The following is a 20795-nucleotide window of genomic DNA, read 5'->3' as shown; positions in this document are numbered from 1 at the left end:
ATGGGCGGCGACAGTTCATCCCCACATCTACCCAGTCTATTGATTCAACATGGGTTAAAACCCTTGACACTGCATACTATTATCTCTGTTCTGCCCCTGTGCTCCCGGGTGCCCTCTATTCTGTCTTCTCTGACTGTTCCCTCTGTGACTTGGCTTGCCATGCACTTTCAGATGTCATTATCAAATTTTGGATTGGAGGTAACAATCCTCTCACATATTTGTCAACAAATAGTCTTTTCCCGGGCTCAGTACTTAAATCTTGTCCACTAAAATCTGTATACACTTCGTCACATCTGTTAAAATAGTCTGTAGCCAACTCATCTTTGCCTTGCACACATGCAGTTAGTTTGTCCCATATAATTCTTTTTTCTGGAACTATAACCTTCAATTTCTGTATTATTCATGATGGTAATGCCGCCATATTTGACGATGGCTTTTCGCCTGCTTTCCTGCCCGTATCCTCTTTTATTAAATGCTCTCACGTATCACCAAAACTCTCCTGATCATCTACTTTCCTTATTTGTTTCCATATTTCTGCTGTTAAAATTACTGGGAATAATAGGTCAATAGCATTCATAGTAAAATGGCCGATTTCAAATAGGACTCAATTTCTTTATAGAATCCCGCTGGATTTTTCCTCAAATCAGGGATCGTTTGTTTTATATTATTCACCTCTTGTCTGGAAAAGGGACATGTACATATTGTGCTGTATAATGTGCTTCTGTTACCCGTGCTGGTTGCCCATTTGCGGCAGGAATTTCTACTTTCGGTACAAAAGTGGGTGTGGCCTCTCTCATGGGAAATATCGCACTCGATCTTCTTTCTCCCTCTCTCATATGCAGCACTATGGCTAAATCAAGGGATAAGGCAGTTTCTCCTGTATCTCGTGAAAATGCTCTCTTATATACTGCCATTAATTTAGATGGACAACTTTGCTTATTATCCACATATTTGTCCTGTAAATATTCAACATTTACCTGCAATGCCTTTCTTTGCATTCCTAATGTATATTGATGAAATGTTTCATGCACTTCCATCGTAGGAATGCTAGCATCTGTAATCCATCTAAGCGCCTCTCGTGTGCATATTTTAATTTCTTCACTCGTATGTTTTGACGGCGCAAAAAATTGCTGTTGCACATACGGTACTGCCTCTTGCCTACCTCTCCTTATGTCCTTGTTCCTAAACCCAGGCATGGAAAACATTTCAGCATACAATTCATCAAGTTATTTTTTAAACTCAAAAAGCCTATCCACATGTTCCTTCATTTCTGAATCACTTTCTCTTATACGTGCAAAAACATTCAAGTCCCGCAACTTCTGCGGCGGCACCGTACCAATTAATTGCTTCCATCTCTCCATCAGATATTCTCCCGTGCACTCCAAAAATACCTGTTTTTCACTGAGCTTCCTATAATCGTACATCGACTCCAACATTGAGGCCTCATCATTTCCTTCAATATATATTTCTGCTTGCTCTTTCAACTCCTTTTTCCTCTCCTTGCTGACCGCACTATGGGTTATTCTAGCATATGCACTTTGTGCAGGCCTTGCTCCTCCCATACTGTCTTCTCTGATTACTGTGGATTCAAGCTCGGTAGGCGGAGGGAGGAATGGGATTGTGTGCAGAGGAGGGGAGCTTGGTACGGATGAAACAACTGGAAGGCGGAGTGGTGGCTGCGACTGTAATGGAGGCTGTACAACGGGGATGGGCAGGGGTGAAAGCTGAGCAATGGGCACTGGTGCAATTATGTCACTTTTAATTTTGGGACGTTATTGTCTTTTTTCATTTAAAATCATATTGATTAATTCATCTGATGCATGCAATTCTTGTTGAGGGTATATTTTATCTATCCCCATTTGGAGACTTCTATCCGCCTTTCTAATTTGCTCATCTCATTCTTTTTCTTCCTGTTCTAGCGCTCTATCTTCTGTAGATTTATTCCTACGCACATATTTCTCTCTCTGCTTCTCAAGCGGAGCATAGCTTCCTTTCTCCAGTCTCTAATGACGTCAAATGTCGCAGGGCGTGCTTTCTTGCACAGCAATACTGATTCCAAATAATCTATACGTGCCATCTGATAACTCCCATTTTTAGGCCATTGCAAATCCTCTACGTGTCTGGTTTGCCTATCTCAAATTTCACAAAACATTATTGCCCCTATTCCATACTTCACATACATCTCATACGCTGGCAACCCTACGGGTGGCGCAGCCAGGCCAGTTTCCAAAGATTGTCTACCGCAGTGGAAAAATCCCACTAAACAGAAAGACAATTTCCCAGGCATGTTTAATTTTGTTCGTACCTTACCCTGGGCGTTTGATCATGCAAGAGCAACTCTCAACCAATATCAGGACTATTAGAATCGGGGTACGACTCACCTGATCAACCAATTCGTCTCTCACGAAGACGCAAATCGTCTGTATACTGACGCAACCAAGGATCGTAGTGTCTGCGTATCTGGCTCACTCTGCCTCATTTCGGGACCCTCGCCTCCTTGCTCTCTGGCCGGACATGTCGATCAGGGATTGGTTGTGTACAGATCTGCAAAGGAGTCTCTCATCACTTTCACATGGGTGCCCCGAACACCTCTCGATCCCGGCTCGACGGCCTCGTCCTCGATTCGTTTTTTCCGCCTTCTTCAAATTACAACATACATGATGGAGCAAGTGGGGGAGGGTCCCTATTCGGGGCCATTTTCGACGGGCCACTGGGGGACCCTCTTGCATGGAAACAAGGCACAATAACCACACACGAACTGATACGCCAGACACAAGGCTCAATTCCCAAAATCTAGGGTTTATTGCAAAGCAAATAGTCTCAGTCGGACGACCGGATCTCATGCCCCGCAACGTTTGTTAACCAGACCTTGTTGGATGCAAGAGAGCGAACATTTTACATCAGTTACATATATACAAAATGACCACCATATTATCAGTAGTGACACATCCAAACCGCCCAAAATGTATCTTCCTTTGCAATGGTTCAATGATTGACAATTATGACGAATATGACACCCTTATAGACATTTATTCAGCAACAGTTGCAATCTGTGAAGGTGCAGACACTATTCTTTGCTACCAAGAGCATAGTGCCCTTGTTCTGCAAGCAAGCTGTGTTCGTAGGAGGGACACATTCCAAGCCTTACTATCTTTTGGTTTCTATTTGTGAGCTAGAGGTCGGCTTGATCTAACGGGGCCCATGAAAGCGGGGCCGTGAAAGTGAGTATAATTCAAGCCATTAACTGTCTATTTCTATAGTTTCTGCCACTCCAGCGAGACTAGCTGGCACCTGCATAATGATTAAATGCCTTTCTACTTACTTCCAAGGACTTGTGAGGGAGGGAAACGGTGCATTGCTGTCTGAGCTGTCTGGGCTAGTCTCTCAACATGTATCTTGTGGCCTTGCTCTGTGCATGAGCTGAACGAAATAGAATTCACTTTTAGCAAAGCATTTGAACAGAAAAGCAAAGAGAAGCAAAAATAGCAAAATGGTGAATTCTGTTAATACAAGATGGACTCTCTATGGTTATGCTGACGATGCTGTACTGATGATGCTAGATATATGATGCGGTTGGTTTACGGCCAACATAATATACCGTCTATGCTATGGTAGGGTATTTTTCTAGACTAACAGCTCTCAACATCCCATGTCAGCGAAGAGATAATTGATATAAGTTCAAAATGATTAAATAACAAAAAGATGGGGGCATGGTTGAGCGCAAGCTGATGCATGCTTGACCCACCGTCGCTCTGCTGAGACCCACGCTATTTGCTTGAAAAGAGTTATCCTTTCCACAGGCAATCACTAAAGTTTTGATAAATATGACAAGCTGATACCGGGGGCAACCTGTACCAGTAATCCCAAGCAAAAACAGAGCTGGGAAGGCCCTGCTGTGACGACTTTGGAGAAGAGGTGGAAAGTAATTGCACCACGAAGAGAAGTGAGCCCGGGCCTGTAGCAATGGACCCCGCACTGCGGCGAGTTCGCTTTTGCCTTTTGTATTGTGAGGAGCGTGGGTGCGCTGGTGATTAACTGCAGCTGAAACCTGAAGGATAGCCAGAAGGGAAACCTGGTCCTGCTGATCCTGCCAGCAGCATTAAATAATTGTGAGACACATCCAATCTGCTGCCTGGACCCTGGAGATTAGCGTGGAGCAGACTGACCACGGCACAGCATCGCGGAAGGAGCGCTGTGTGCTCTAGGAGCTGAAGTGAGAGTGTGGCCGTGGTTGCTTGCCGAGAGTGGTGATTGAGACAGCCCTTTGCCACGAGGGGGCTGGCTGGCCCAGAGGCCAGTGCCTGCATTGGGGAGAGGGGGGCAGGAGGCAGATCCCACCAGTGGGTCACCCAGATGCCTGTAGTGGGGGAGAATACACTCTGGTGCGTGGGGTTAGCACGGCTGGCTTGGCGCGCATCACGGCACCTGCTGTTTGTGGATGTGGCTGGCTGGGATGGCCCAGCGAGGAAGAGCGGCGGTGGGCCTGAATATTGGGAACTCATCAGAACTCCTTTGCTGCTGGGGCAAAAATGCCAGGGGCAGTGCATGATATGATAAGATATGATAGTTTATATATATAGCGTCAATACACAATATGTTTCAAAGCGCTTCCAGGCAAGGGAGGGAAGAAGTGAAAATACAATGACATTCTTACAGGCCATGAACAGTAAGGATGTGAAATTAACTATCGTAACCAGCCTGACGGCATTACAGATAGTGCAAGAGCTAAGATAGAAAGGGAAAGGAGGGGGAGAGTGGTAAGGAAATGGAAACAGACAGGACTAGGCCTGACAACATTTCTGGTAGAGCCGGAGAAAAACAGAAGGTGAAGGAGAGGGGTACAGAAAGGGAGGGGAGGAACAAAACAAGCGACTATCGTACTAGGCCTGATGATATTTCAGATAGTGCTGGAGGGGGAGAGGGGGGTAAAAAACAAGGAAGGGGAGGGGGAGGAGACAGGCGAGGTTGCTATCATACTAGGTCCAGGGACAATTCTGATAGAGTAAGTGCATAGAAGAAAGTTAGGGGATGAGGGGAGGAGATAGGAAAAGGGAGAAAGGGAGAAGAGGAGAGAACAGAGAGTAAGCAGTCAAAAAGAGTGGAGAAGCAAGAGGGGAAAGTGAATACAATTGCAGAAGTCCATAGTAACACATAAAGTTGCAAGCAAGGATACAAAATGAAGATGGGAACAGCATGATTCGGGGCCACAATGACTACAAGATGCAAAGGAAGTCAATCATGAGAGCTGGGAAAGGGTGACGCACCGTGAATCAATGAAGTCAATAGAAGTCAAATCCAGCATTGGCCACAAGACAGTGATGGTGAAACCAGAATGTATTAGGACAGACTCCTGCAGAAGTAGGCAGGAGGGCGTTCAGGGGGAGCAGGGTAGAAGAATCAAGCAAAACAGGCAACACCTGTGTGTGAGAAGGCGTGGGCACAAGGGAGCATCACAGGGGGATCCGAGGGGGTGGGAATGGCCTGTTGGGACAGAGGGAGTAAACCCATGTTTGTGCATGCTTACCTGCTGTCTGAGCAGGGGGTCGGGCATTGGGTCCTCCTGGTCCAAACAGGAATTGCATAGTGTTGTGCAGCCCTGGAGTGGGACACTGGAGCCACCCACAGCGTGAATATCCAGCTGGGAGTCTGCCACCACTCGGGTATGTTCTGTAACCCCCCCACCCCCAACCTAACAACAAACTTCCTGATCATTACAGGCACTGCCTGACACTTGTACTTGTTGCGCATGCAGCGCTAGCCGGGTTCTATGCAATAGCAGCGCTCTGCTATGTGAAGTCCACGTATCAGTCACCTGCATAAAGGTTTGGATGGCAACTACTGGTCTCAGTTTCGGCACCGGGAGGTCAATAGTCTGTGCTGGAGGGCCACCTACAGTGTGACAGTGAATGATCACTTGTTTCTACCGGAAGTGTTTTTACTAAAGCACCACTACTGTTAGCAATGGTGCTGGTGCTTCAGTGATTCCATTGCCAGGGAATCTATAGGACTCCAGGGAAATGGGGATGTAGCATTTCCCCATTTCCACCGCCTGCCATAATATCTTAGATGCATCGAGAAGTTAGGTGGTGGAAACGGTGTTACAGCATTATATTTTCACTGTAGCTGTGAGTGGTGTTTTTGCATGATTAACTTCTATTAAAGGCGGTGCTAGAAACTGCCAGAGTCTTTAAACATTTGCAGCATTGCAACACTTAATTTGAAGAGTTATTAGAAATGCTAGAGCGGTTCAGAGAGGCGGATTCTTTTTTTGTGGCATTGTCTTTTTAGGGTTGTCATTTTTGTTATTTTATATTTCCGTAACCAGTTGAACATTTGAATATGTTTAACATTGTGCAAGAAAACACTAAGACGTGGCCCTTCTAATGTTCTGTCAAAAAGCTTGAGAACAACAATTAGGATAAATGCATCCACAAAGGAGCTAATTGCACACCGAGATTCATTTACGCGACTATGCCCATGACATTCCAGAGCATCCGTGTGTGCAGAATCATCCAATAGCACGTTGAATTACATTGACACAGCTACGCATCACCCTCCAGAGTATTATATTACATGCTGTGGCTTTAAACCTATGTGTCATTGCAAGCCGTGTCTACTGACAGTGCAATTGCACATTCTGATGTATTGACGCAGCTATGCCCACGCCGTATCACGACGTATCACAGCATCCATGCTTACAACACCATCCAATCAGCATGCACGGAAGTCTGTAGGTGTGAATAATCACCGCACCCACAAAAAAAAGAAGTTTACATTTATCATTGCTTTCTGTACTTGCTAGTGAAAGGGTTTTTCAGTAACTGAAAACACTTTCGGCACTTTACCCATTAAATTCTTTATTCTTTTTACCCACATTTCCCCTAATCCTAGTTTCCTTTGTTTTGTGATGTATTCAGTTTGTCTATTTTTTTACTTTTTTTTTCTTTTACCTTTTTCATTTTTTGAGGCATTGGGCCTCATTCCCATATTGGAGGTAGTCATGGCGCTATTTGCGCCATGACTGCCTCCAATAACGGTACCGGCACCGGACTCGTTCAATGGGAACTTACCAGTGTAGGCCAACTTTTGTGGGTCCGGTAAGTCCCCATTGAAAAAACCATTCCCCATTCCGATTTGAGCCCCCATAGGGCTCAATGGGAATGGGGAAGTAGCTAATAATGGCACCGCAATTTGCGGTACCGTTTTGGCTCTGATTTCCCTTAACGGGTCCCATCCATAATGCCTGGTCAGACCAGGCGTTAAAGGAGGGACCCGCTAAGGGAACTCGTAGTAGGGCGGTAAGGGATTACCGGCACCGGTCTCCTTACCGGTGCCCGGTACCCCTTACCGCCCTACTCATAATGAGGCCCATTGTCTTTTTCATGTTGTCATTTTTATTGTTTTACATATTCCTTCCCAGGTGGACATTCCAACATGTTTGACCACGAGAGTACCAGCAGTGAGATGTTATCATTAGGGTTCCGAATCCATCGCCTCCGAGGAAGAAGGCAGCTGGGATGAAAACCATTACTGACAGTTGGTGCTTCTTTAAAGTTAAAGAACACAGTTCTAGAAAAGAGGGAGGGGAGGTTCTTTGCACATTCTGCAACAAAACTCTATGCTGCGGGCCTTCCAATGTTCCATTTCAAAGCCTGGGATATTCTATTATGATTAATCATCTAGTGTGAGTCTATTGGTATAACGTTGATAATGACTATCGGAAAGTGCACAATCATAACTGAAAACACTTTCGGCACTTTACCCATTAAATTCTTTATTCTTTTTACCCACATTTCCCCTAAATCCTAGTTTCCTTTGTTTTGTGATGTATTCAGTTTGTCTATTTTTTTACTTTTTTTTTCTTTTACCTTTTTGATTTTTTGGGGCATTGGGCCTCATTCCCATATTGGAGGTAGTCATGGCGCTATTTGCGCCATGACTGCCTCCAATAACGGTACCGGCACCGGATTCGTTCAATGGGAACTTACCAGTGTAGGCCAACTTTTGTGGGTCCGGTAAGTCCCCATTGAAAAAACCATTCCCCATTCCGATTTGAGTCCCCATAGGGCTCAATGGGAATGGGGAAGTAGCTAATAATGGCACCGCAATTTGCGGTACCGTTTTGGCTCTGATTTCCCTTAACGGGTCCCATCCATAATGCCTGGTCAGACCAGGCGTTAAAGGAGGGACCCACTAAGGGAACTCGTAGTAGGGTGGTAAGGGATTACCGGCACCGGTCTCCTTACCGGTGCCCGGTACCCCTTACCGCCCTACTCATAATGAGGCCCATTGTCTTTTTCGTGTTGTCATTTTTATTGTTTTACATATTCCTTCCCAGGTGGATATTCCAACATGTTCGACCACGAGAGTACCAGCAGTGAGATGTTATCATTTGGGTTCCGAATCCATCGCCTCCGAGGAAGAAGGCAGCTGGGATGAAAACCATTACTGACAGTTGGTCTTTAAAGTTAAAGAACACAGTTCTAGAAAAGAGGGAGGGGAGGTTCTTTGCACATTCTGCAACAAAACTCTATGCTGCGGGCCTTCCAATGTTCCATTTCAAAGCCTGGGATATTCTATTATGATTAATCATCTAGTGTGAGTCTATTGGTATAACGTTGATAATGACTATCGGAAAGTGCACAATCATAATAAAAGAAAAATGCATGGGTCCCATTCTTTGCATAGACAGACAACAGCACCACCTGCAGCACTTCCATTCACCAGTGCAGCAACATTAGAAACCGCAAATGAAGCCTCAACTTCAGAAGTGGTGTCAACTGCACAGACTTCTGTTTTAAGTACTCCCGATCTTTCCATGATGCACGTCATGTCTAGTCATGGGTAGTCAAGGGAGGTGCCACATTTAAGGAATGGGAGAAGTTAATCACTGAATACCAGATAACCTGTCATTCTTATTTTATTTTTATAAGTGGCACATTCCCGCCCTTTTTCTAAAAAAAATGAAAACAAAAAATGTAAAAAATAGATATGCAGGTCATAGGTTCGATAATAATATTACAAAAAATACAACTCTGTGTCTGTACATAGGTGCATTTCACATATGCATATTCACGGAAAAAACTTTAGTTGCAGGGATGTTAAGGTGAGCAATACATTGTAACAAAACCTTAGAAATTTAGATATTGATGGCCATGCTTAATGCCAGTTATTGTTGTTATGTAATTAGTGATGTCATCAGAGATGTGATCTGTGATGTCATCATTGTGGTCATAGGATGCGCAACAGGGGGAGCGACCTTAAGGTGGCTTTAGCTGAATTTCAGAGGTTCTGTTGCGTTATGTTCTCACCTTAATGTCTCTGCAACTAAAGGTTTTTCCTTGAATAAATAAATATATATGTCTGTTCATGTACATTTGTATGTGTGTGTATCTGTATACACACACATACATACACAAACACAGATTGTTATCTTCTAAAAAGCAGCCCAGCAACAAGTTGAATAAAGAATGAGGAAACTCTTACCCAGTTAAGTTACTCTGTCGTAAGATCCACTTTGTGATCTCCACCATGCAACCGTGCAGCCAAAGGGCCCAAATGTGTGTGTGTGTGTGTGTGTGTAGGGGTGTGTGTGTGTATATGTGTGTGTATGTATATATTATATTATAGGGCAGCAGTTGCCACCCTATAGTTAAGGTGGAACCTCTCTACATAGACTTTTCTCAAAATTCTATTGCTAATGACTTTTGACTTGCTCTTTGGATTTGGATGACATTGATCCTCCTTCCAAGTCTAGTGATCCGGAAATAAGGGTGCCGGTAGCAACGTACTGGCAAACTTTCCAGACCACCAGACTACGAGATTACCTGCAAGGACCGGATCTCCCGGCAATTCTGACCTGCCAGGAACACAGGCCCCTGCAGGCATGGTTTTCATGGAAGCACTGGCACCATTAGCAACAGTGCCAGTGCTTCTGTGTCTCCATTCCCGTGGAGTCCCATAGAACTGCACAGGAATGGGGATTTACAGTTTCTGCCACCTGACATCCCGGCCCGTCGCCACCTGTAATATCCTGTAAAGGACCCTACAGCAGAAATAAAAATCAAGATCCAAGAAACAATAAGATATGCATTGGAACACAACTGGATCACCGACAAGGAAGAGGCCTTTCTCAATACATCTGAAGGAAGGACCCCTGTCCTCTATGCCCTTCCCAAAATCCGTAAGGACAGCCACACACCACCTGGCAGACCCATCGTATCAGGATGTGGCTCCATCCTGGAGCCTATTGGATCTTTTATTGATTACTTTTTGAAACCTCTGAGCCAGCAGACCACAACTTACCCAAGATACACTATGGATACAATTACCAAATTCGAAAACCAACCATTCCACTCCTCTGAAGATCTCCTTGTATCATTAGACATCAAGAGCCTCTATATCTCCATTCCACAACAAGCACTGGAGTGTATTAGACACCATTTAACTCAACATATGACACAGAGACGGGTGCCCATCAACTTCATCATTGAACTTCTTGAAATAGCACTCACTAACAACTTTTTCGAGTACAACACCTTCTACCTACAAACCTGTGGCACAGCCATGGGTGCGGTTTTTTCCCCCAGCTTGGCCATCATCTGTATGTATGAATTTGAACTGACACACGTCCTCAATATGACCAACCCGTACCTGGACTACGTCACCTTATGGTTTTGGTACATTGATTATATTATCTTCCTCTGGAAAGGAGAAGACAACATCTTGATGGAATTTTTTCAATGGCTGAACTTACGTACCACAGAAATCCAATTCACCATAAATAAGAGAAACCAGAAAATGAATTTCCTGGACCTTACAATCACACCCAAGAACAACAAACTTGAATGCTCAATCTTCAAAAAAACCACTGATCGCAACACGGTCCTGCATTACAGCAGTCACCACCCTAAGAGTTTACGAGACGGTCTCCCATATGGTCAATTTTTGAGGATCCCCGCAACTGTACTCAAATGGAGGATTTTCAGAAACATTCCAGTGACCTACAGCTAAAATTGACGGCAAGAGGATACCCCAAAAAACGTATAAAAAACACCCAGAAGCGAGCAAGATTCATACCTGGAGAGGCCCTCCTTACACCCAAAGACAAAACCGCTTCATCTGAGAACATTCTGACTTGTGTCACCACATTCAGCCCCACCACTTCCAAACTCAAATCCCTCCTCAAGAAATTCTGGCCGCTTGTGCAACTCAATCTTCCAGATGAACCCAAACCACGCATGGCACTCAGGAGGTCTAAAAACCTCAAAGAATTTCTCACTAGTGCCAAATCTAACAAAATTTCTGGTCGATCTACGCTGTGGGACATGAGAGAAATCATTGGATACCACCCATGTGGTCAATGCACGGGCTGCAGGCAAACCAAGAAACTTAATTCTTTCATGATAGAGGGCAAAGAATGGAAACTCAGACACTTTTTTAACTGCAAATCCACCAACGTCATCTACGTGATTCAATGCCCCTGCGGCCTAAGATATGTAGGCCAAACTTCAAGACCTGCGCATAAACGCATCAGTGAACACAGATCTAGGATACGCTGCAAAACACTTGCTGCCCCTCTGGTCCACCACTTCATGGAATTCCACCATGATCCAGATTCGTTTGCCTGGTGGGTGGTGGGCAAAGTCCAGAACAGAACCAACACTGCCAACGCCCTGAATTTTAAAGAAGCATGCTGGATGCACAAACTAAAATCCACCACCATTGGCCTCAATGAAGCCCTACCAGGACCATTCAGCATCTAAATACAGCCCAGATCTCTCACATTGAACCCCAGACCTTGTTACAGGCCACCCCATCTGGCAATTCAGACACAACTCCCAAACTATGGTGCTTATTTGGCCAAGGGCATCGCTCACGCACTAGGTAATCAATTTCCCTGTAACAATGCATTTCACATCTCTGATGGGATAGCAACCATCATGTCATTTTGCTACTCTATACATGATTGGATTTCTGCAGCATGTTGTTATAACCACTCTGTTCTTTCAATGCTAGAAACGTATATATTTGCATCTATTAATGATCAGGACTCGCCAAGCTTAGAGCCAATGACACATGCTTTTCTATGGCTGTATTGTAACTATTTGTAGACCTGCATAATGTCCACTGCAATGTTGAGGGGCTCAAGTCTGAAATTTGAAAAAAGAATGCTGTTTCCTCTGTTCCACTATGCCTCACTGACCCTCTTGTGTGTACACAAAAGACTTGGTTATACTGTTGTACTTCTTGTATGTACTTGTCTATGTTGCAAATACTCAAGCATTCGACTCACTAACTCCGGCCTGATATTTGCCAACCCGGCTTATCCAGGGTCATTTACATTCCCAATGCATATTTTTGAACACATCAACGCGACCGTTTTCAATAACGGGCTGTGCCATTTCACATTCTTTGACTGGCACAAGTGTTTTTGGTTTACTTATTCCTCCACAAGGGCTGTTTTCAGTTCAGCCTCCCAGCCCGCCTAGGCCAGTCGTCCCCCACAGTAATCGACATACAACTTCCTCCACCAACCTTAATGCCGGGTTTTTTTTTGGTCGTATGCACTGTTCACACTTCTCATTACCAATGGGCAGGCTCCACGGGCAGCCTGTCCACTGTTACACTGGAGACCCTCCCTTCCAGCTCCACATAGCCTTCCGAGCAGCAATTCACTACTCGCTTGCCCTCCAGCTACAGTATCGGACTCGCAACGAGACACTAGTCTCCAGCGCATGGGCTGTAGCGCTTCTTTCCACAGTGCATATACTCAACTCTCCTTTCCAGAGCCAGCACAGGCACCATTTTGAGAAGCCTTCACCTCGCTGCCACATGCCGTGACTCCCCGCAGGTACGTCTCCTTTCTCCAGGGTGCATGCCGGATTACAGCCATCTGCTCCCTCCGCCCGTGCACAACGTCCATCCTGGATGCTAGGGTGTTTATTTATGTACCCTTTTCGCCGTGTCTTTCCTCACTTTGCCTACAGGGCATACGAGACGGCAAACCACCCCGAGCTTTCCAGCCCCGATGACTTCGCTCCTGGCTGCCTCCTGACTCGGTCCTCTGCTTAAACTTATGCTGTGCTCTTCAAACAGTAACAGGTACATTTCTTTTCATGAGAGAGTGTACCTACACAATTCTGCGCCCATAGCCACTATTTTACCAGTGCTGCAACCTCCCTCCCTTTCTCTTTTTTCTCTGTGCTCCCCCGTTTTTTTTTCCCTTTGGACCTTCCCCTGACCCCGCTCATTACATCAGGGGTCCCGCACAAGTCATCCACGGGCCGCCTGCCTCCAGCCTGGCCGCCCCCCCAACCTACGCAGAACAATCCTGCGCTTTCACCTGCCCTACGATGGAACCCCCCGTGTCCATCTGCTCCTACTGGAAGCACGAGCAGTGGTGAGTGGACCCCTTCTCTGGAATCCCTTCTAGGACTTGTGTTTTAGTATTTGATACATCGCATTGACCCACTCCAGCACCCTGCTGCTGTTTTAAACACAGATCTCTCTCACACTATCCTTCATAATTTTTTCTGTCTTTTTTAACACAGAGTCTCCTGACTTTTTTGGCCCTAGAAGAAGGCTACCATCTATCCTGCCGAAACGTCAGCAGCACACTCACCCAGATTTCCCACGGGCTATTATTTGTGCTGCCTCCAAATCTCTAACATCATACCCAGACGTAGACCAAATATAAGGCCAGACTTTAGCCGGGCATAGGAGACCTATCTTCACCGTCTCCTCTACTTGCACTCTCACAGTGTGTTCTTCACATTCAATGACATGGGACACTTTATTTACAAGCTGTTGGTCACATGTATAAATGATTGATCCATATCCCATGTCATTTGCAATTTTGCCATAGTGAATTTTCAACTATGTGTTTTTTTTCATCAATGGATATCATGTATTTTTATGCAAAGAAATAACTTAAATATGCTGCACAAAGAAAAAAGCATTCGCGCACTAATAATAAAAAGCTAAATTAAAAAATTATTTTTATATAATTTTGAGTCATGTGTTTGGCATCAGCAAGCCTGTTGCTTTCTATAATGGTTGCCCATAATATATGTGCTTCCGTAGGGTCTAAAAATCAGTGTACACGGAATTCCCCTCGTACACCTCTTAGATTCATAGAGGGTAGGACAACCCCATTGTTATAGCTTCTCCAGCCCTCCTGTCCTGCCCGATCCAGGGCAGCCACTTTTTGTTTCACTACCGGGATATCAGGCGGCAGAAACGGTGTCACGAAATCCGCTGCAACCAGCCAGTAGCACCGAAGGGTTACTGCTGACCTCCTAATGAGGCCCAATAACTGTCCCAAAAATAAAGTTGGTCTTGAATCTATCCCACTTGAAACAGATGAGTCAAGCCATAATAATAATAATAATAATAATAATAATAATAATAATAATAATAATGTAATGAACATTATTTCTTATATAGCGCTACTCCCCCATAGGCCTCAGAGCAGTGAAATAACAGAAGTCATTATGCATGATATACAGAAGGCTGGCTTGACTATCAAGGCATTCAAGATCCGGTTAGCAAAAGGTACTTTTACTTACCCAGGAAACTAAGTGGGCGGTGGTAAGCAAAAGCCTCTCCAGGTTTAAGTTCAGGAAGTGGTGGATTGGGACATCACTACTACCCAGTGTAGGGATAAATGGCATTGATTCATTATCATTTTAAAAGCAACCAACAAAATGTGTGCAGATGACGGGCATTTTGTAAAACAGCCACTCAAATGGGTACAAATGCAGATGAGAGTGTTTTCAATAGAATCAGTCAGCAAAGTGGGTGCAAATGACAGTCATTTGTAAGTGTGAGCAGCAGATTAGGGATACAGGTTATCATTTTAGTGGGATTAGCCTAAATGCAGAAAAGAGATGGGAAATTGTATGAAGCAGGTGAAATGCCACATTGGTTCATTATAACAGTGAATTAGGCATTACATGACAAAGCAGAATGAAGAAAAAAGACAGTGGATTCAAAGTGCAGGATACAAATTATGAGCATTCCTATCTGTTGTAAAGTTGCATTGAAAGGAATAACCCATATACTAACTAACCTCCCTATTAATAACACCCCAGTAACTGATTAAATATCCTGATTAACATTGCAATGCAATGTCAGTGAACACGTCGGAAATTCTGTTTTATTTTCTCTCTCTTTCGCTCCATGGAAAGAGAAGCACGGTAAAAAATAAAATGAACTGTCTTTTGTGCATTCTGAAGCTTCTTTGTGTGTGCAGGAAATAAGTTGATACATGCTCTCGTGAGTGATTGGTCAGTCGGATCAGGAGCATAGGAGGTTTTCAGATACGTCAGAAAGGGAGGTAATTTGGTGGTGATTGACAGGCAAATTAAATAAATAGGGGTGCTGAGAAAAGGAGGGGGCTCTTTTCCTTTCTGGCACTGCAGTCTGCAGAAGAGTTCGGCTGCCCTGGCATTGAAGCTTGCTGAGATCCCAAGGCTGACTCCGGGGGATCAAACAGGCAGTGCGGGGGTTGTAACACTTCAGCACAGATAAATCACATCAGAAATAGATCATTCCAGACAAGCGCAGAAGTCCCATAACTCATTGTAAGTGAAGTTAAAACATGAGGAGCGTGGACTGTTGCATGCGGTTCTTATCAGATAAGCACAGGAGGTTATTTTTAAAACAAAATGTTCAATGTTTTCTTTTACATGCGCTAAATGACAAAGGTACAGAATGCCACATTTATAAATATTTTCCATGTACTGCAATACCTGTTTATATTTCTTCTCTTAAGTAACCACAGCAGTGTTGATATGGGTAAGATTTTGGGAATGCATTATTACCAATTTAATTATGCTTTTATTGCAAATTACATGATGTTTAACAGATTCATAAAATATGTGAAAGCTGAATTGGTATATGGATTTTTTTAATGTCTCCAATGTTTATTATCTAACTAAGGGGAGATAACTAGGAGGCGCTCTGGTGCCTACCCCACAGTGGTAAAATATTTACTACTTTATTTGCCGTTGCAGGTAAAATCAGAGAAAAAGGGGAAAGTATATATACAAGCTAGAAAGTTGGTGTGTTGTATGAATGTATTCAGCCATGCATGCCAGGGCTGAATGGGCCCTTCAAGGGCATAGGCCACTGATGTAGATAAGTCATTGGCAAAATCTACATGTGTTTTTTGACAAACTGTTTTCTCTTCTAAATGTGCTAAACCTGGGTACATGCTTACAGTCAGTCCGAAGTATGTCAGTTACAAAAGGGGGAAGGTTTGTCTTATCATATGGGGCAGTGTTATGAATTTGCTCGCCATTAGTTTACCACCATATCAAGATAGTGCCAATATACCACTATAATAAAATACTGCCAAATTTGGTAATAGCCCCAAAGACAAAACCTCTTACACCAGATAAGGTGAAGGCCTTCCTGCTCATGGCAGGCCTTCTATAAAGGGTGATAGGACACTTGCCCTTCCCCTCAATGATGTGACATCTGAAACATTCCAAAAAAGGTCACTTGGACCTTTGCATGCCAAACCTCATTCCAGAGCCTGAAGGATAGTTCTGAAGTACCCATATTATTGGCAAGAGTTCATAATGGAGACAGATGCTTGTGAGGTTGGAAATTGGTGAAGTGTTAGCACAGCTAAACTCTGGGTGGGTAGATCCTGTGTCTATCTTAGTAGGCGCTTCACCAACAGGGCCACAATTGAAAAAGAGGCATTTGTGGTCAGGTGGACAATTTGTAGGCAGAAATTCTACATATTGGGGTCTCATTTTACCATCCAGACAGACCACAGACCACTCAGGTGGTTCATGACTATGCAGCTTGAGAACCCCAAGTTGTGTTGGGCCGTAGGCCTACATGGGTTGGACATGGACATCGAACACACACCTAGGTCACAGCAATCTAGTGCAGGTGAGCCAGACCCTTGGAAGGGCTGAGCTTCAACCTCTTTTGCGTGGGGGCTTGTGAAGATTTGTCACCTGGCAAGGGTGTAGAAGCCCTGTTGTTTGTATTTGTATTGATTAATACATGATGTGTGTAATTCAATTTCAGAAAGGGAAATCTGCTTATCAGATTTTGCTTTCATAAGCTCCAGGCCAAATATATAGTTTACACTTGTACCCACCTGCATCAATATGCTGATCTGCAGCACCTGCTCTCCAGTGGCACAGAACAGGTTCAGAGGTCACAGGTGCTATTTGATAGCTGCAGTGACAGCCAAGTTGCTACGGCTGAGGGGCTACATTTAAGATATTCATCCTGTTCCAAGAGCTACATAACTGTGAGATTGATGTCCTGGTGATACACACAACTGTAGGTGTGAGCCATACCTGAGTTTAGGTATTCTGCCCAGCATTTATAGTAGTTATCCAAGCTGCATCGCTTCGATATCACACATGTGTTGCCATGTGTGCCGAGTTCAGCTGTGGAAGGGTATTATGTATTCTACCTGAAACTGGCAGTGTTTGCTACTGCTGACAAGACTATATCCTTGTGGGTTGCATATATGTGTTCCTTTGTGGGGGCAAGTAACCGCCTTCTCAGGGAGACAGCCCCTCCCCAGGAAGTTGTTATTGGAACAGAGATCAAAGGGCACACCCATCATCAAAAGGAGTGACCTCACACCAGGGTGATTTATATCCAAAGGGTTTTGTGTCTATTGAAAAGGGAAGGAGATGGGGTTAGTGTAGACAGGGGGCTCTTTATAACAGGAGGAAGGTTCCACCATATTGCTGCTCTCTGCCTCTATCTTTCCTTTAGATCCTCTCCACTTCCTGTTCTATGTCATTTCCTCGAAGAGATATCACTGAATCCTGTTTCATCAAATGTTATGACTGCATTTTACCACAATACAAGGTGCAGGAGGGCTTTATGCACCCACCTCAACCCCTGCCACCCACCACATTTCGAAATAACTAACCCCAACCCCCAATCTACATATTTGCAGTAAAATGCACTGAAATAATATTCAGTGAAATGGGATTTGATGAAAGCGGCATGTGAAGAAAACAGGTAATAACCTTCCTTCAGGGGTTGGCTTTTACAGTGTTTTCGAGTTAGTTATTATTGTTCATGGTGTGTTTAATTAAAGTACCAAATCGCACCACGAGGGTACACTTTTGAGACATGTCGTACAGTTCCAGTGAGGATGGGACAGGGGACAATAGTAGCAACATACCTAGCACCAATAGGGTAGGAGGAGAATACAATTCTATGTCCCCCAGAGGCAGAGGAAACAAAGAAAGAAATGTGTTGAGACGGGGTCGAACCTTTTTTTTAGATCGGGCCCCCACCAAGGGAATTGGCACAACGATTATATTTGTTCACGAAGCCAACAACAATGGTATTCAACTAGTCCACCTAGGTTTTGACTAGGGAAGAGTATCATACGCTCAATAAGGGTTTGAATTTTGTGGTCACCAAACAACATGACCCTTTTGAGTTCAGATCCGAATTTTAGGTCTTTATGCGCAAAATACTTTTACAAGAGCTCTATCAATCAGATTTTGATTACAAAAACTGCAGTGGCCTTAGGAATACCTCTGCTTTTAATTCCCCTTTTCATACACAACACTCAGCGGAGTCATGGTTTTTGAAAACAAGGTTCTGGAAGAAGTGAAAAAGTTGGAAGAGGGTGATAGATACACACATTCCAATTTCAGTAAATCACAGCAGGATTTGATGACTAAATTGCTGAAGAATCATGACATTATTATACATCAAGCTGATAAAGGTGGTGTTATTGTCATTATGAATTGAAGGAATTATATATCTTAGTGTACTAAACTTCTGGAAGATAATTATTATTATTATTATTATTATTATTTTTTTTGGATTTACCAAAAAAAAGATTAATTGGTTTTAACAAAGCTGTCACGGTCTGTTTCTCTTGTTTTCGAAGCAAGGGCCCTTGAGAGAAAGAGAAAGAGAGAGAGGAGAGAGAGAGAGAGAGAGAGGAGGCTTGAGTGGTTCAGCTTTTCGGTTCCTCTTCGTTTCTTTGTTCTATCAGAATGAAGGCATGCTGCAGGATCTTTGCTGCAGCAATTGCCCAGGACGTTCTCTGACCACTGATTAGCCGCTGCCACCAAGTCTCCTCTTCCCGTAAACTAAAGGGCTCCAAAACAGTTGATAAGTAGGCCTTTCTCAGCGTTTTCAATGCCGGGCAGGAGGTTAAAAGATGACGGACCGTTTCTACCGTCTCTGACTCTTTACATAGCCTGCACAAATTTGATGGACTGTTTCCTCTGATGAATAGTATTTCGTTCGTTGGCAATAGATTAAGCCTTGCTTTCATAAAAAGCTGTCTCAGTGGACGGCTGGGAAATATTTTGTAAATTTTGGCCGGATCATTGTATTTTCTCTGTTGAGGAGGTAAGTGACTTAAAAGTTTGTTTTTTTCGACCATCTCTAGAGTATTTATCCAATACAGTTCTTCTAGCTTTCTCTTTGTTCTAACAGGATTGGTCAACAGGTCCTCTTGGGAACATGCGATTGAAGTTAATTGGGCCTTCTTTTTATCCACCCATTTAGCCAGTGTTTTTGAATTGCCTATTTTCATTTCCATCGCCATCAAGTTGTTAAGGGTTGGTGATTCTGGTAGAAGTATTTTTCTGTGTAGAGATAAGGAGTTGTTTTCCACCACGGCTTTTAATGAGATCAGGCCCAGTTCTTTCCTTAGCGCCGGGAGTGAAGTAGAACTTGGAACCGACAGCAGCTTTCTCCAAAAAAACACTTCAATTTTAGGCCAAATTTCGTCTGGCAGCAATGGAAGGGCTTCAACACCATACGTCAGACACGGGATGACCTTTGCCTTGTAGTATTTCAATACTGGTAACAGTGAGAAGCACCCAAACTTGTTGTCCAGCATTATGGCCTGTGAGGTCATTGTGCGGACTTTGGACCAGATCAAATTTTGCATGCTTGTCTCCTGTTTGGAATTATCCAACATGACCCCCAGGTATTTGAAATTCAAGACCACTTCTACCAGCATGTTTTCCAGCTGCCATGATGATGTTGTTTCACATTTTTTCTTTTTGCTCAAGATCACTATTTTCGTTTTTTCAATGTTGATCAGAAGTTTGTTTTTATTAATGTATTCGACCAGGTTGATCATTTGACGTTTGAGGCCTATTGGAGTCTGATCGATCAGCGTGATGTCGTCCGCATAGAGGATTCTTGGGACCTGTACATTTCCAACCTTTGGCGGAAAGACCCTGACCTGTTCCGTAGATTCTTTGTAGTCTCCAATGAAAGCTGTAAACAGAGCTGGCGCCAGCGGGCATCCCTGCTTGACGCCCCTCATGATTGGGATACTAGCCGATAACAGGCCCTTTCCGTTTAGCTTTACTCTCATCGATGTGTACAGTGCTGTTATTTGGGCCAAGTTGTTTTTAGGACAGTTTGCTGATTCGAGTTTGTCCCACAGTAAGGCTCGGTCCACCTTATCAAAAGCCTGAGTTAGATCAATGAAGGCTAGGTAGATGTTGGAGGATCTCTCTTGTGCTCTGCTATTCAGAAGACTTAGAATCATGATATTGATTGATGCTCCCGTGTTATTTTGAAAACCAACTTGGAATGGATCGTATAATGTGGCAGACTTTAACCAGACTTGGAATATCTTGAGTAGGAGCATACCGTACACTTTGCCTATGCAATCCAGAAGCGCTATCGGTCTGTAGTTGGTAGGGGCAGTTCTACTTCCCTTTTTGAAAATCGGTACTACAACAGATGACGTCCATGAGACCGGAACTGCTCTGGATGCGGCACAGTTTTCGAAAACTTTACTGATGAAAGGT

The sequence above is a fragment of the Ambystoma mexicanum genome, chromosome 5q (assembly GCF_040938575.1).
Source record: "Ambystoma mexicanum isolate Mex_15411 chromosome 5q, UKY_AmexF1_1, whole genome shotgun sequence".
Lineage (NCBI taxonomy): Eukaryota > Metazoa > Chordata > Amphibia > Caudata > Ambystomatidae > Ambystoma > Ambystoma mexicanum.
The sequence above is the reverse complement of the archived record's forward strand: the minus strand, read 5'-3'. Positions refer to the sequence as shown.